The 14,345-nt window shown below is 36.3% G+C and overlaps 1 pseudogene; it reads left to right on the top strand.

Moving 5' to 3' along the window:
- LOC108292227 overlaps positions 1 to 2,305 on the top strand; it is a 7,157-nt pseudogene extending 4,852 nt beyond the window's left edge.
- Positions 2,306 to 14,345: the final 12,040 nt, after the last annotated feature.

Below are 14,345 nucleotides of genomic sequence, written 5' to 3' on the forward strand. Positions count from 1 at the left end.
TCTTTTTTTTTTTTTTTTTTTTGCATCAGTTGAGATGAATTTGTGGTTTAGTTTCTCCTTCACTCTGTTAATGTATTACATTGATTGATTTTTACGTATTAAACCATGCTTGCATTCCAGGAATAAATCCCACTTGGTCATGGTGTATAATATTTTAAATGAGCTACTGAATTCAATTTGGTAACAGTTTTTTGGTAAGCAATTTGTTCATCATGATATTGGTCTATAGATTAATTTTTCTGTTTTTTCTTGATCTGGCTTTGGTATCAGTTTGATGCTTTACTCAGAATGAGCTTGAAAATGTTCCCTCCTCTTCAAATTTTCAGAAGAGTTTGAGGAGAATGGATGTCAATTCTTTAAATGTTTGAGAAAATTTATCTGTGAAGCTATCTGGCCCTGGGCTTTTCTTTGCTGGGAGGTTTTTGATTACCGATTTAATTTCTTTGTTAGTTATAGGTCTATTCAGATATTCTAATTTTTCATGATTCAGTCTTGGTAGGTTTTGTTTTTCTGGGTGCATGTGTATTTCATCTAGGCTATTAAACTTGTTGGAGTGCAATCTATCCTAGTACTCTCTTGTAATCTTTTCATATCTCTAGAAATAGTAGTAATGTCATCTCTCTCATTTCTGATGTTAGTTTTTTCAATCTTCTCCTTTTCTTAATCCATCTAGCTAAAAGTTTGTCAATTTTGTTGAACTTTCCGAAGAACCAACTCTTGCTTTTCTTATTTCTATTGTTTTATTTTCTATTATCTGTTTTGCTATCTCTGCTCTAATTTTTATTTCCTTTTTTGAGCTAGTTTTGTGTTTAGTTTGCTTTTCTATTTCTAGTTGGCTAAAGTATAATGTTAGGTTTATTGATGTGAGATCTTTCTGTCTTTTTCATATAAGCATTTACAGCTATAATTTTTTCTTATAACACTGTATTTGTTGCATCATGTAAGCTTTGGTATGTTACAGTATAAGTTTCATCTGCTTGAAGATATTTTATAATTTCCCTTATGATTTCTTTTTTTGATCAACTTGTTGTTTAAGAATGTGTTGTACAGAATTCTAATAATCCTGACCTTCGAGACTGGGGCTATATTTTTTGGTGTCTTCTCTCAACCGACCCTGTCAAAGCTAAACAAGTCTTGTGAGATGCCACTGATCTCTGAGGAGACGGATCTTATTGAGCTAACTCTAGTGGATGAGCTCATCTGCCACATTGGTTCTTTGGCCTCTGTGTGTTATAAACCTCCCTATGGTTTTTTGGAAGAAAGTCATGGAGTCCATCATAAACACTTGCCAATATCACACGAGCACTGATCCAGGTAAAAGCCCTGTTGGTCCCACCACTGCAACTACTCTGGAACAGCTTCAGTTTATTCCCCCTCAAGGTAATCTTCTGGGGGAATCTTTTCAAACTTGAACTCAGTCCCCAGGTCAGGGTGCCACAGGTGTTCTCCATGCTGATGGGAGCAGTGGATCTTTCTGGAGGAGAACTAGATAGTCTGGAAGGGCAATCCTACATCCCATCATTAGTGCCTGCAACCTTTGCTTCTTCACCTACACCTGTGTGGTCAGCAGTGGACTCAATGATCTGTTTGAACTCTCCACAGGGATAGGCATGGCACCTGGTGGGTATGTGGCTCCTAAGGCTATCTGGCTACCTGCAGTAAAGGATAAAGACAGAGATTTCAGGAACACTGACTCACTACCAACGGCACATCTTTATGGAAATGAAGTTCACCAATAAAGCTCTGCAGCATTTGACACATTTTGAAATCCAGTTTAACAATAATAACTTTGGTGTCATCCCCAACATCCCTCTGTCCATCCATACACCACTAATGCCAAACCAGAGCATTGATGTCTCCCTGCCTCTCGACACCTTGCACAGGCATGAAGATGGAATCTCTGAATAACCAACAGATGGCTGTGAAAAACCATGTTGATGTTTTCCACTTCAACCTCCTCATCCCACTCAATGTGCTTTTCATAGAAGATGGCAAAATGGAGTGCCAGGGTCCACAATGAAGGATATTCCCAGTGAAAATGAACTTCAGTTTCAGATTAATAAATGTCATTTAAATGCTGACACTGTTTCCAGCAAGTTGAAAAACAACAATGTTTCTACTATTGCCAAACAAAATGAGAGAGGGCAGGACATGCTGTATCAATCCCTGAAGCTCACTAATGGCATTTGGATTTTGGCCGAGCTACATATTCACCTTACAAAACCCCAATTATGTGCTGTCACTGAAGAGTAGAGCTCCTGAAATCTCTCAAAACATTTATCAGAAATGCATTTTGAAAAACTAACAAGACTGGTTCAGTACCTTCCAATAGCACTGTGATCAGTGCAAGCCAAGAACACTTAACTGGAAGAAATCGTATTTCTGTGTAGAATCTGAACCCAAACACTCTGAGGCCACCCAGCAAGGTAGTAACTATTCTAACATGTGCTAACATTAGGGCACAACCTCTTGGATACTTTTAGCTTTCTGTGATCATTTGTAACCACTGCTTCAGTCACCCCCCACCTCTTGCCGCCTGCTGCTGCTGTCAGTGTTTACCTGTGGGCTTCTCCATGCCGTGCCTCTGGCTGGCTTTTTCTACACCCTTTTCTGAGTGTAGTTTGATATTTTGTCATTGAGAGCACATTTCAAAAGCAGAAAAAGACAATAAATATTAAAGTAAGGAAGGGTCACTGAAAAAAATATGTGTGGTTTAATTTCCACATATTTGTAGATTTCCTGCTTTACTTCTGCTGTTGATTTTCAGTTTCATTCCATTGTGATCAGAAAATAATCACTATACTATTTTAATCCTTTAACATTTATTGAAACTTGTTTAGTGGCCTAAAATGAACTCTATCCTGGAGAATGTCCATGTGTACTTCAGAGGAATATGCTATTGTAGATTAGAATAAAATTATATTTTATTATTTTTTTTATCGTGATAGGGAAAGTAAGATTTAGGAATGAAATAGTTTGCCTAGGATCAAGCAACAAGGAAGATGACTTGGTAAGTTTAGAAACTCAGGTCTTCTTAACATGAAAGTTTTATAATCAAAATATAATTTTCAAGTAGTTTAAAATGTGATTCTTAAATAAATAAACCCAAGCCATAGATCTTTATTGAATTCATTAATTTTTAAGCAAACAATTAATATTTTAAAGGTAGAACAAAATTATATTAAGAATCTGTCTATTTATACATATTTGAAGAAAAAAAAGTTAAGACTGCAATGTTAAATAGTTAATTTGCTACATGGCAATAAAAACATAACCTTTGGAATTATTTTTCCTGCCAGACATAAATCCACAATTGAAGGTTAAACTTATAAATGTCTCAACTCTAACTGAATAATAAATTCAAACACAGGTAGCAACTCTTAAGTAATTCCTTGTTATGACATTAAAAGTACATGCCATACTTTGAATATGGGTTGATTCTGTTGATTTTCAAATTTTGTGTAACTTTCCTCTATATCATTACACACTGTAAATTGATGGAGTTTTTCTTCAGAGTTTTAAATTTTCTGGGTCATCAACTTTGGAAAACTGACATGTATCAAAGGAAAAATGGGGATTTATAGTATGGAGTCTATTTTTTTTTAATCTATTGAGTTACATTTCCCAGTTTAATAGAAGTCTAGCAATTTGTGCCAATGCAAGAATGTGAAGGAGATTTCAAAGACACCTCTTGGTATCTGGGAACATTTTTTACACCTGGGAAGTACCAGTGCATAATGGATTTGGTGCTTAGATTTTCTAAATTGTGTAATTTTTTTACATTAACTATAGTCAATGCACCAAGTTTATACAGTAAAGATGCATAATGTCATTATTTGATATAACTTCAAATATTTCATGCACTTTTCAAGTCTCAACATTAGCTCATAGATGTTGAGTGCGAAGCTTTTAAGATGTAATTTTTATAACATCAGCTACTTAATCAGCAATTTTCAGGTTAGAGTGCATCTTTTTCCCACCTTGTATATTTAGGCCATACATGGTAAAAGTAATAAAATTATAGATCATAGAAATAAACATATATCATTTAAGGTAAATAAGAGTATAGGATAGTTGAATAGTTAATTTATTTTATTAACTTGAATGAAATGAATTAACATTCCTTAGCCAATATCACAATGGAAGCAAATTCACCATTAAACTGAGAAACATATCTCTGGAGATTCTCTCTGAGCTGAAATAATTTTACAAATCTGTGGTTAATTAGCTTTATCTCTGAATATGCTAGCAACAGAGAAAATGCTGACTGTCCTGTGAACTGTATGAGCCTCTCACTTTACAAGTGGTCTGATAGGAGGAGTGTTTAGCACGCACTCAGCTCATGTGAGGTGTTTGGAATCTCCTTTGTATTCTATACCTGCTTTCTGGGTTAATGGAGGGCTTACATGTTTAGAACTGTCAAGTGAGTATCTTTTTACAAGCGTTACACCAATTTCAGTAGAGGGTAAAAGAACAAAGAATGTAATCTTATTCATATGATTCAAGAACACTCAATTATTTGGGCACTCTGAGATCGTTATTTTATCATTTTGAAGAGCATGCAGTTAATTGAAGGATAAAGTGGATCGGAGTTAGACAAACTATATTTTAAAAAATACTTATGTATGGCAATTCCTGTTGCTATTTCAAGTTTTCCAAGCAGAATTCTTTTTTTTTTTAATCTGTTGTTGTTGTTCCTAAGACTGTTATTCCAGCTTATAATTTTAAATCTTATTGACACATGCTTTCTCTAGTTTTCTCATATAAACACGTTACTACCTGATATATATTAGTAGGCTTGCTCTTCAGTGTTTGATCATTTCTTCAATGTTTTCTTTTACCAGATTAATTATAACTTATTTCCCCAGTATAATACTGTAGTCTTCACTGTTCCCTCAATACCTGCCTTTTTCTTCATACTTTCGTAATTAGGTTGGGGGTGATAAAACACAAATATATTGCCAATGAGCTTCTATCATCTTGTCAACAATGGCTACTTTTTTAGAAGTTTAGGGGATTTGTGGTTTTCATATTGTTGCCTGTGAAGGACACATTTGTGTACTCATCAGGAAATTAAATATTAATAGTGAAAGCAAACTATTATAACCAAAATGATGTAGATGATTAGGTAACCTTTTTCTGTAAGCTTTTTTTTTTTTTAATCATGTGTAGACTTAACAATATATTTTTAAGGATGGGGCATTTTAAAAATACCATCTGGTTTCACCTCTCCATTCTTAACATGAGGAACATACATCCAGAAATCTTAAGTGACCCGTCAAAGTTCCAAACATTTTTCAGCTGTGTCCTGAAAAAAAAAAAAAAAAAAGAATAACTTACAGTCATATAGCAATTTGGTTTTTAAAGTACCTTAGAATACATTATTTCCGCTCATCTTTTATTGCATTCCTGGGATGATTATAACCTAAAAGGAATCACATTTCTTGTTTTCACCATATACTTGCTCAATTACACTTTTGCGTTTGGACAACTATCAATACTAACAATAAATAACTACCCAGGAACTTTGTGGCAGAAAATGAAAGATGATGAGAATTATGATCATACCCATAGTAATAATACTCAACATTTATATAGCATGAAATGATTTCACATACGTTATTTCATTTTACTTTCAACAGCTCAGTAAAATAAGTCCCGTTATCTCCATTTTATATGTGTGCGCAGCTTTTAAAAACCCATGCTCCAAACAGATACATTAAAAAGGGCTAAACAAAAAAAGGGGGGTACAAAATGACCCCAAGTTTTTGCCTTGAGCCGTTGGAAGGGACTGTACCATCCACTGAAATGGAAAAGGCTGATAACGAAGCAGGTATTAACATTTCATTTTTGTTACTTGCGGACATTTCTGGTAGGCAGCTGATATAGAAGTTTGGAGTTTGTGAGCAAGGTCTGAGTAGCAGATATTTATTTAGGAGTAACAGCAAATAGATGCATTTAAAGTCTCTGAAAGGAATAAAATCACATTGTACATAAGTGTAGATGGAGATGAGAAGGGAACAAAGAACTGAGTCCTAGCACATTTCAAAATTCAGTTGTAAGGGAGAAGAGAACTCAACAAAGAAGACAGAAGAGTTATTCCCGCCAAGCATGGTGGCTTAGGCCTGTAATCCCAGCACTTTGGGAGCCCAAGATGAGTGGACCACCTGAGGTCAGGTGTTTGAGACCACACTCACCAACAAGGTAAAACAACGTCTCTACTAAAAATACAAAAATTAGCCAGGCTTGGTGGCACATGCTTGTAATCCCAGATACATGGGAGGCTGAGACAGGAGGATCACTTGAACCCAGGAGGCAGAGGTTGCTGTGAACCGAGACCATGCCAGTGTACTCCAGCCTGGGCAACAGGAGCAAAACTCTTGTTTCAAAAAAGAGAAAAGAAAAAAAAAAAAGAACTATCATGAGACATTTTTCAGAAGCATTAAACAAGATACAACAATAAATCCGTTTAGCTCCATGATTCATTTTTAGTAAGTAAGCACTCAGTGAATTCTAGCTGTCTGCTACTAGTTAACTATTATACTGTAGTTATCTGAATTTTCCACAATACTGTACATTTCTTGAAGGCATTTACAAATATGGTACTTGGTACATAATGATCATTTAATTTGTTAAATAAATGAGTGAAGCTTCTTATTTGTTTCTGTATTTTTTATTTTTACTCACTCTGTTATAGCCCTTGTACTATGGTATAATAATGGTTTGTTACCATAGCTGTGAGTTTCCCTATATGCTCACATTTGAATTTATATTGATATTCAATACATTTTTATTGGGTAAAGAGATTGATTAAGGCAGAATTGAAATAATGATATCTGTCACTTTCTTTCTTTCTTTCTTTCTTTCTTTCTTTCTTTCTTTCTTTCTTTCTTTCTTTCTTTCTTTCTTTCTTTCTTTTTGTTAGCTCTCCAAATATTTCCAGAGGCCATCCCATATTCTTCATATGTACCACTATACCTTAGACCAGACCACCATTATCAATAGTAAGAATTATTGTAACAGTTTCGTAACTGGTATCTCTTTCTCCTGATGATATTTCTTCCAATTCCTCTTACTGTCAAGCAAAGTGATATTCTTAAATGCATAATTCAGACAAGCTTAGTGCCCCCCATGACTGTTCAATGATTTTATATTAAATTAAGATAAAAATCTCATCTTTGGCCATACTTTCAAACTCATTTTTCTCCAAACTACTTTTAGTCTTCTTAGCTGTAGCTTCACTAAACTTTTTTTTTATTATCTTATTTTGTATTAAGCTTTTATTTATCAAGCTTTTAAAAACTAGTCATCCCTGTAATAAGAGGTGAGGATACAGTGATTTAAAAAAAAGCAGATGATTTTCCTTTCCTCGTGGAGATGGCCTAATGATTCATAAGACAGGCATTCAAATAAATAGCTACAAATGTGAAAGTGTTCTAGAACTGCAAAGTGATATGACCATGTTTAATGAAGAACCTTGGTTTCAGGTTGGGAGTGGGGTGGGGGGATTCCTTTCATCCTGTCTGCATATATTTTTATAGGAAGTGGCTCTTCCTAGGACACTCTTCACCACTGTTAGCTTAATCACTTTTCAGGTATCAATCAATTAATACATCTGTTCTTTGTTTAGACTTCAGCGACTCTAATGTTAGGCTAATGTTCTCATGTTTTCTGCATTTACCAATCATGTCAGATTTTCTTATTGTAAACATCTGTTTAATATTTACTCTATAATTTTGTTAGGACAAGCATAAGGTTCATCTATTTATTGCTATGTCCCTTTTGGTTAGAAGGGTCCTGAGTACAATAAATTTTTGTTTAATGAATAGATATATACATATAAATCAGTATTTTACCTTTAACGAATAAGTAAATATATATAAATCTGTCTTTTACCTTTTTCTGCTCTCTTGTCCTTTTTAGGACATACTATATGAAAGCCATGACATGACTGCAACAAGAGGAAATCAATACATATTTTTAAATAACTTAATTAGGAGAGGAATGTGAATGTGATCTCTACCTTCTCTAATACCCTCTTTCCCCCTAGGCAGAAAATTTTCTTTGTCCCACCCTTCAAGCAAAGGCATGACAAGATAACACATTCATGAACACTAAAGTGCTAAGAATATATGTTACTTATTAACTATTCCACATGAATTTATCATCTACTAACATCTAGGCATTAGGTATACATTATTAATAATTCAGATTCTGTTCCTGCCAACCCGGGTCCTCACCTGCCCAGTTCTCCTCTCTAAAAGGACTTAGTAATATTAACACTTGGGTTATTGGAGCATTTTTAATAGTTATATACTATCACAAAATTTCTAAAGGTCAAATAAAAATAAGTAAAAATGTTTTTTGTACATTCGTAATCTTATTCAATAATTAACATTTCTAATTATGGAAGTAATAACATACTTTACACTTAGAAATAGATTACCATTTTCAAGCTTTTTTAAATTGCATCCTCCCATTTTAACAGTGTTACACAGGGAAAAATGTTGCCATTAATTCTATTTTGCAGAGGAGAAAAGACTCATTTTAATGTTACCTCAACTGCCTACGTTTACATGTGTAGAAATCAAGGACGTAAGTATTTTAATTTCAAATTCAAAAAGTTTTTTCTACTTCAAAGCATTGCCATTTACTTAGCTTAATCAACACAAACCAGAGAGCTGAACAAACATCTAATGAGTCCAATTTTTTGGACTGCTCTTCAAAATGATTTAAGAACTCAACCTAATTTTCACAATGCGGGATTTGTTTTTGGTCAAAGTAGCATACACAATTATTTCAGTCCTTGGTTTGGTAATGTAAATGTTTAGATTTGCTTGTGTTAAATTTCCTATTTCTTAACACAATGGAATATGTTTTGTGTTAATAAAGTAAAAACCAATTAGGAGAGTAAAAAAATCACTCCTTTTTGTTTGGTATGCTTAGTCCTGTTAAGAGTTAGACCCAGTTGTAGCCCAGAAGTCAATGAAAGAAGTTGGATATTTTCATTTTCTTGTTCTGAGAAATTAAATTGCCCTGTTTCAAGAAGTTGATAGTTATGCCGGAATATCACCCATCAGAATGCATTCACAGAAACTCTCTGGAGTGACCACTTTGCTAAACAAAATGCTCAAGCAGCTTTTGATACCTATTGGTTTAAATGATGCTTACTTTATACTTTTACTAGTATTTATTTTTAGAGAATTTCCTTTTTAGATAGAGCTTGGCCTTTTCTGCATTCCAAATTATGGGTACAGATTACTTTTACCTTTAAAATACTCCAGGAGAAGTATCTCCCTCCAAGTCATATCAGACAAGTTAATCAGAAAATGTGAGCAGAGGGAAATCATCAATTAATCCTATTTTTCCTACTATGGAAAAAATTATCCAAGATACTTTCCTTTTTATTTTTTTTCTTTCCCTGTCTTAAAAAATAAAACAAAAACAAAACAACAACAACAACAACAAAACCAGAAAGGTAATAAGACACTAACTATATAAGTAATGGGCACACAAATTTTAATTAACGTTGTTTTAAAATCTTGTTTTATCATTTTAAGATCATTGTCACTGTTATTAATATCTAATATAAACATATAATTTCATGTAATTTATTGCTAAATACACTATTCAAAATGGTTTAGTATATTTTGATTTGATGAATAACCTTCAGAAGAAAATACACTAAAAAATTATATTAAATTGAATAAGTAAGCTCTGTATCTTGTATGCTGATTGGGAGTCTAGCACAATTAAGATGTTATGTAATAATTATCAGAAAAAGATTAAAAACTTGGTAATTTGATAAATAACGCAAGTAGAATTTCTTTTAATTTCCTTTCGGGTCTAAGTTCATATCTTACAGATAGCAAATAATCATATAAATGCTAATTAGATAAATAAAAGAATAAATAGATGACTTTGGCCACATGACACATTGTTAGTTGCTGAAAACACAGCCTTGACCCTCATGAAACTTACATTTTAGTTTCTAGTGCTTCAAATGACAGGTATCACATTATTAGTCTTTTGGAATACCACAGTAATTTCTTAACTATTTTCTTTGATTTTGCTCTTGCCTTCATTGGGAAATAGAAACAAAATATCCTCCCAATTCAAAAAACCTCTCCACAATTGCAGAAGAGAAAGTAACAGTTTGATAATTAAATATGCATTTAACTAGAATGTAACATGTATCACAGGCAATCAGCTCAGCGACTGAAAAGACAGAAAAAAATTTCACCCTTTTATTTATCCAAGCAGATATAATTCCTTATGTAAAGGTTCTCAAGATAAACAATAACTAGGCCTCAAGTTAGAGGTCTTTACAGCACCATTTGTCACACATAGTTCATTCTAAATTCATTTGACAGTTGGAGTGACCATCTATGGAAACTAATTGCCTTTATCCAAAGACAATTTTGTATCTTCATGACAAAAGTTAGTTTTACAACGTGGAGTGAGTCACCTGAGGAAGTTAGGCTTTGCTTTCCTGCAGAAACTGGAAGACAGGGGTGCCAGTATATGTGACCACATGAACGAATATATATATGACTATATCTCACTTAGGTGACTTCAAGGTTCTTGAGAAAGATATTTCTAGGTTGTAAAGCTAGCAAGAGGCTTATTTAGCTTTTAAAAACATTTATGTGCATTTTAAAGTGACAGGGAGAGAACTAATAAGATTTCTAAAGTAAATACTCCAAGAAAAGGCAGAGGAAACTCTCTTATTTTCAACACAGAGAATTAAGCCGTTCACTTTTAATTTGTATTTTCCCTTCTGTCAGTAACTAAAGGTGACTCAGGTCAGAACAGGTGACCAGGATGAGTCAGGACTCTACATATGTAGAATAGGAGAGGATAGGTGAGTGGGATGTGAGATTTCAGCAAGAGGAATAGGTGCAGGGCATCAGGGGAACAGACGTGAGCTACTGATTAGAACTGGCGAGAAGGTTGTTCACTGAAACTAGCAGTAAGGAGATGAACGAGGAAGTTAAACTTTAAAATGGAGAACAAAGAACACAGAAACTGAACACACTGGCATATTGATTCTTTGAAGAGAAATTTGGAACTCACTGTATTCAACACTCATAAAACCATCAGACCACCGGGCGCGGAGGCTCAAGCCTGTAATCCCAGCACATTGGGAGGCCAAGGCGGGTGGATCACGAGGTCAAGAGATTGAGACCATCCTGGTCAACATGGTGAAACCCCATCTCTACTAAAAATACAAAAAATCAGCTGGGCATGGTGGCGGGTGCCTGTAATCCCAGCTACTCAGGAGGCTGAGGCACAATTGCCTGATCCCAGGAGGCAGAGGTTGCGGTGAGACGAGATCGCACCATTGCACTCCAGCCTGGGTAACAAGAGCGAAACTCCATCTCAGAAAAAAAAAAAAAATCAGATCTCATGAGACTTACTCATTACCATGCGGATAGTATGGGAGAACCATCCCCGTGATGCAAACTATCTCCCACTGGGTCCCTCCCACGATGCATGGGAGTAATGGGAGTACAATTCAAGATGAGATTTGGGTGGGGACACAGAGCCAAACCATATCATTCTGCCCCGAGTCCCTCCAAATCTCATGTCCTCACATTTCAAAACCAATCACGCCTCTCCAACAGTTCCCCAAAGTCTTAATTCATTTCAGCATTAATTTAAAAGTCCACAGTCCAAAGTCTTACCTGAGGTAAAGCACATCCCTTCCACCTATGAGCCTGTGAAACCAAAAGCAAGTTAGTTACTTCCTAGATACAATGGAGGTAATCACTGGTAAATGCACCAGTTTCAAATGGGGAAAATTGGCCAAAAAAAAAGAGGTATCAAGCCCACGCAACTCTGAAATCCAGCAGGGCAGCCAAATCTTAAAGCTCTAAAGTGATCTTTGACACCATGTCTCACATCTGGGTCATGCTGATGGAAGAGGTGGGTTCCCATGGTCTTGGATAGCCCTGCCCCTGTGGCTTTGCAGAGTACGGTCTTTGTTCTGGCTGCTTCCATGGGCTGGTGTTGAGTGTCTGAAGCTTTTCCAGGCACACAGTGCAAGCTGTTAGTGAGTCTACCATTCTGGGGTCTGGAGAACAGTGCCTCTCCTCTTATAATTCCACTAGGTAGTGCTCCAGTTGGGAGTCTGTGGGTGGCTCTGATCCCACATTTCCCTTCTGCACTGCCCTAGCAGAGGTTCATCATGAGCACCCTGCACCTGCAGCAAACTTCTTCTTGGACATCAAGGCATTTCCATATATCTTCTGAAATCCAGGTGGAGGTTCTTGTCTTCTGTGCACCCATTGGCTCAACACCATATGGAAGGTGCCAAGGCTTGAGGCTTGCACCCTCTGAAGACCTGGCCCAAGCCCTAAGTGGGCCTCTTTCAGCCATGACTGGAGCAGCTGGGATGCAGGGAACCAAGTCTCTAGGCTGCATAGGGCATGGGAACCCTGGGCCCAGCCCAGGAAATCATTTTATCCTAGGCCTCCAGGCCTATGATGGGAGGGACCCCTGTAAAGACCTCTGGCATGCCCTGGAGATATTTTTCCTATTGTCTTGGCAATTAACATTTGGCTCTTTCTCACTTATGCAATTAAGTGGACTTTTAAATTAATACTGAAAAGAGTTAATATTTTGGGGGACTGTTGGGAAGGCATGATTGGTTTTGAAATGTGAGGATATGAGATTTGGAGGGACCAGGGGCAGAATGATATGATTTGGCTCTGTGTCCCCACCCAAATCTCGTATTGAATTGTACTCCCATAATTCCCATTCTCCAGCTGGTTTAAATTTCTCCTTCAGAAAATGCGTTTTTCTTTTCTATCAAATTGTCAGGCTACAAACTTTCTAAACTTTTATGTTCTATTTCCTTTTTCAAATGAAATACTTTGAACAATGCCCAAGTCTCCTCATGAATGTTTTGCTGCTTAGAAATCCAGACATCCGAAATCATCTCAAGTTTAAAGTTCCACAAATCTTTCAAGTAGGGGCAAAATGCTGCCAGTCTCTTTGCTAAAGTATAGCGAGAATCACATTTGTTGCAGTTCCCAACGAGTTTCTAATCTCCATCTGCGACCACCTCAGCCTGGACCTTATTGTTTATATCACTATCAGCATTTTTGTCATAGCCATTCAGGGACCTTCCAGACTTTCCCACATTTTCTTGTCTTCCTCTGAGCCCTCCAAACTGTTCCAGCATCTCCAAATTTTTCCAATCTTGGATAGTCTTTATCAGCCACGTGAAATGGATTAATACAGTAAATTGGTACCAGTAGAGTGGGGCAGTGCTGAAAAGATATCCAAAACTGTGAAAGTGACTTTGGAACTGGGTAGGTACACCAACAGCTTTCACCCATTGCTTGGAAAAGCCACAGGCACTCAGTGTCAGCCCATGAAATCACCAATGAGGGCTGAAGCCTGGAAAGCCACAGGAGCAGAGATGCCCAAGGCCTTGGGAGACAACCCTTTGCATTAATGTGCCCTGGATGTGAGACATGAAATCAAAGGAGAAGATTTGAGAACTTTAAGCTTTAGTGATTACCCTGCTGGGTATTATTCAGACTTCCATTGTTCCTGTAGCCCATTTCTTCTGGCTGATATCTCCCTTTGGAATTAGAATATTTACTCAATGCCTGTATGTTCCATGTATCTTAGAAGTAACTAATTTGTTATTGATTTTACAGGCTCATAGGTGGAAGGGAATTGCTTTGTCTCACATGAGACTTCGGACTTTGGATTTTTGAGTTAATGCTAGAATGAATTAAGACTTGGAGGACTGTTGAGAGAAGGGATGATCATATTTTGAAATGTGAGAAGGACACAAGATTTGGAGAGGTTGGAGCAGAACCTTGTGGTTTGGGTCTGTGTCCCTGCCCAAATCTCATGTTGAGTTGTAATACTCGGTGCTGGAGTTGGAGCCTGGTGGAAGGTGATTAAATCATAGAGGTGGATTTCCCCCTTGGCCCTCTGTCAAAATAGTGAGTGAGTTCTCGTGATATCTGGTTGTTTAATAATATGTAGCATCTTTTTCCTCTCTTTTGGTCCTTCTTCTGCCATGTGAGACACTGCTCATGATTTGCTTTCCACCGTGAGTAAAAACTCCCTGGAGCCTCTCCAGAAGCAGATGCTGCCATGTTTCCTATACAGTCTGCAGAACCACAAGACAATTAAATCTCTTTTCTTTATAAATTACCTAGCCTTAGGTATTTCTTTTCAGCAATGTAAGAATGGATTAATAAATACTCTCTTTCTTATTCACTTTTTTCTGATGTTCCTTTAACATACCAAGTATTCTGGGCTTCAGCCTTATTATATACTGTGTCTTCTCTCTGGAATGTTATTTCCCTAAATCCATG

This window comes from Cebus imitator, unplaced genomic scaffold (genome assembly GCF_001604975.1).
Source record: "Cebus imitator isolate Cc_AM_T3 unplaced genomic scaffold, Cebus_imitator-1.0 Scaffold483, whole genome shotgun sequence".
NCBI lineage: Eukaryota > Metazoa > Chordata > Mammalia > Primates > Cebidae > Cebus > Cebus imitator.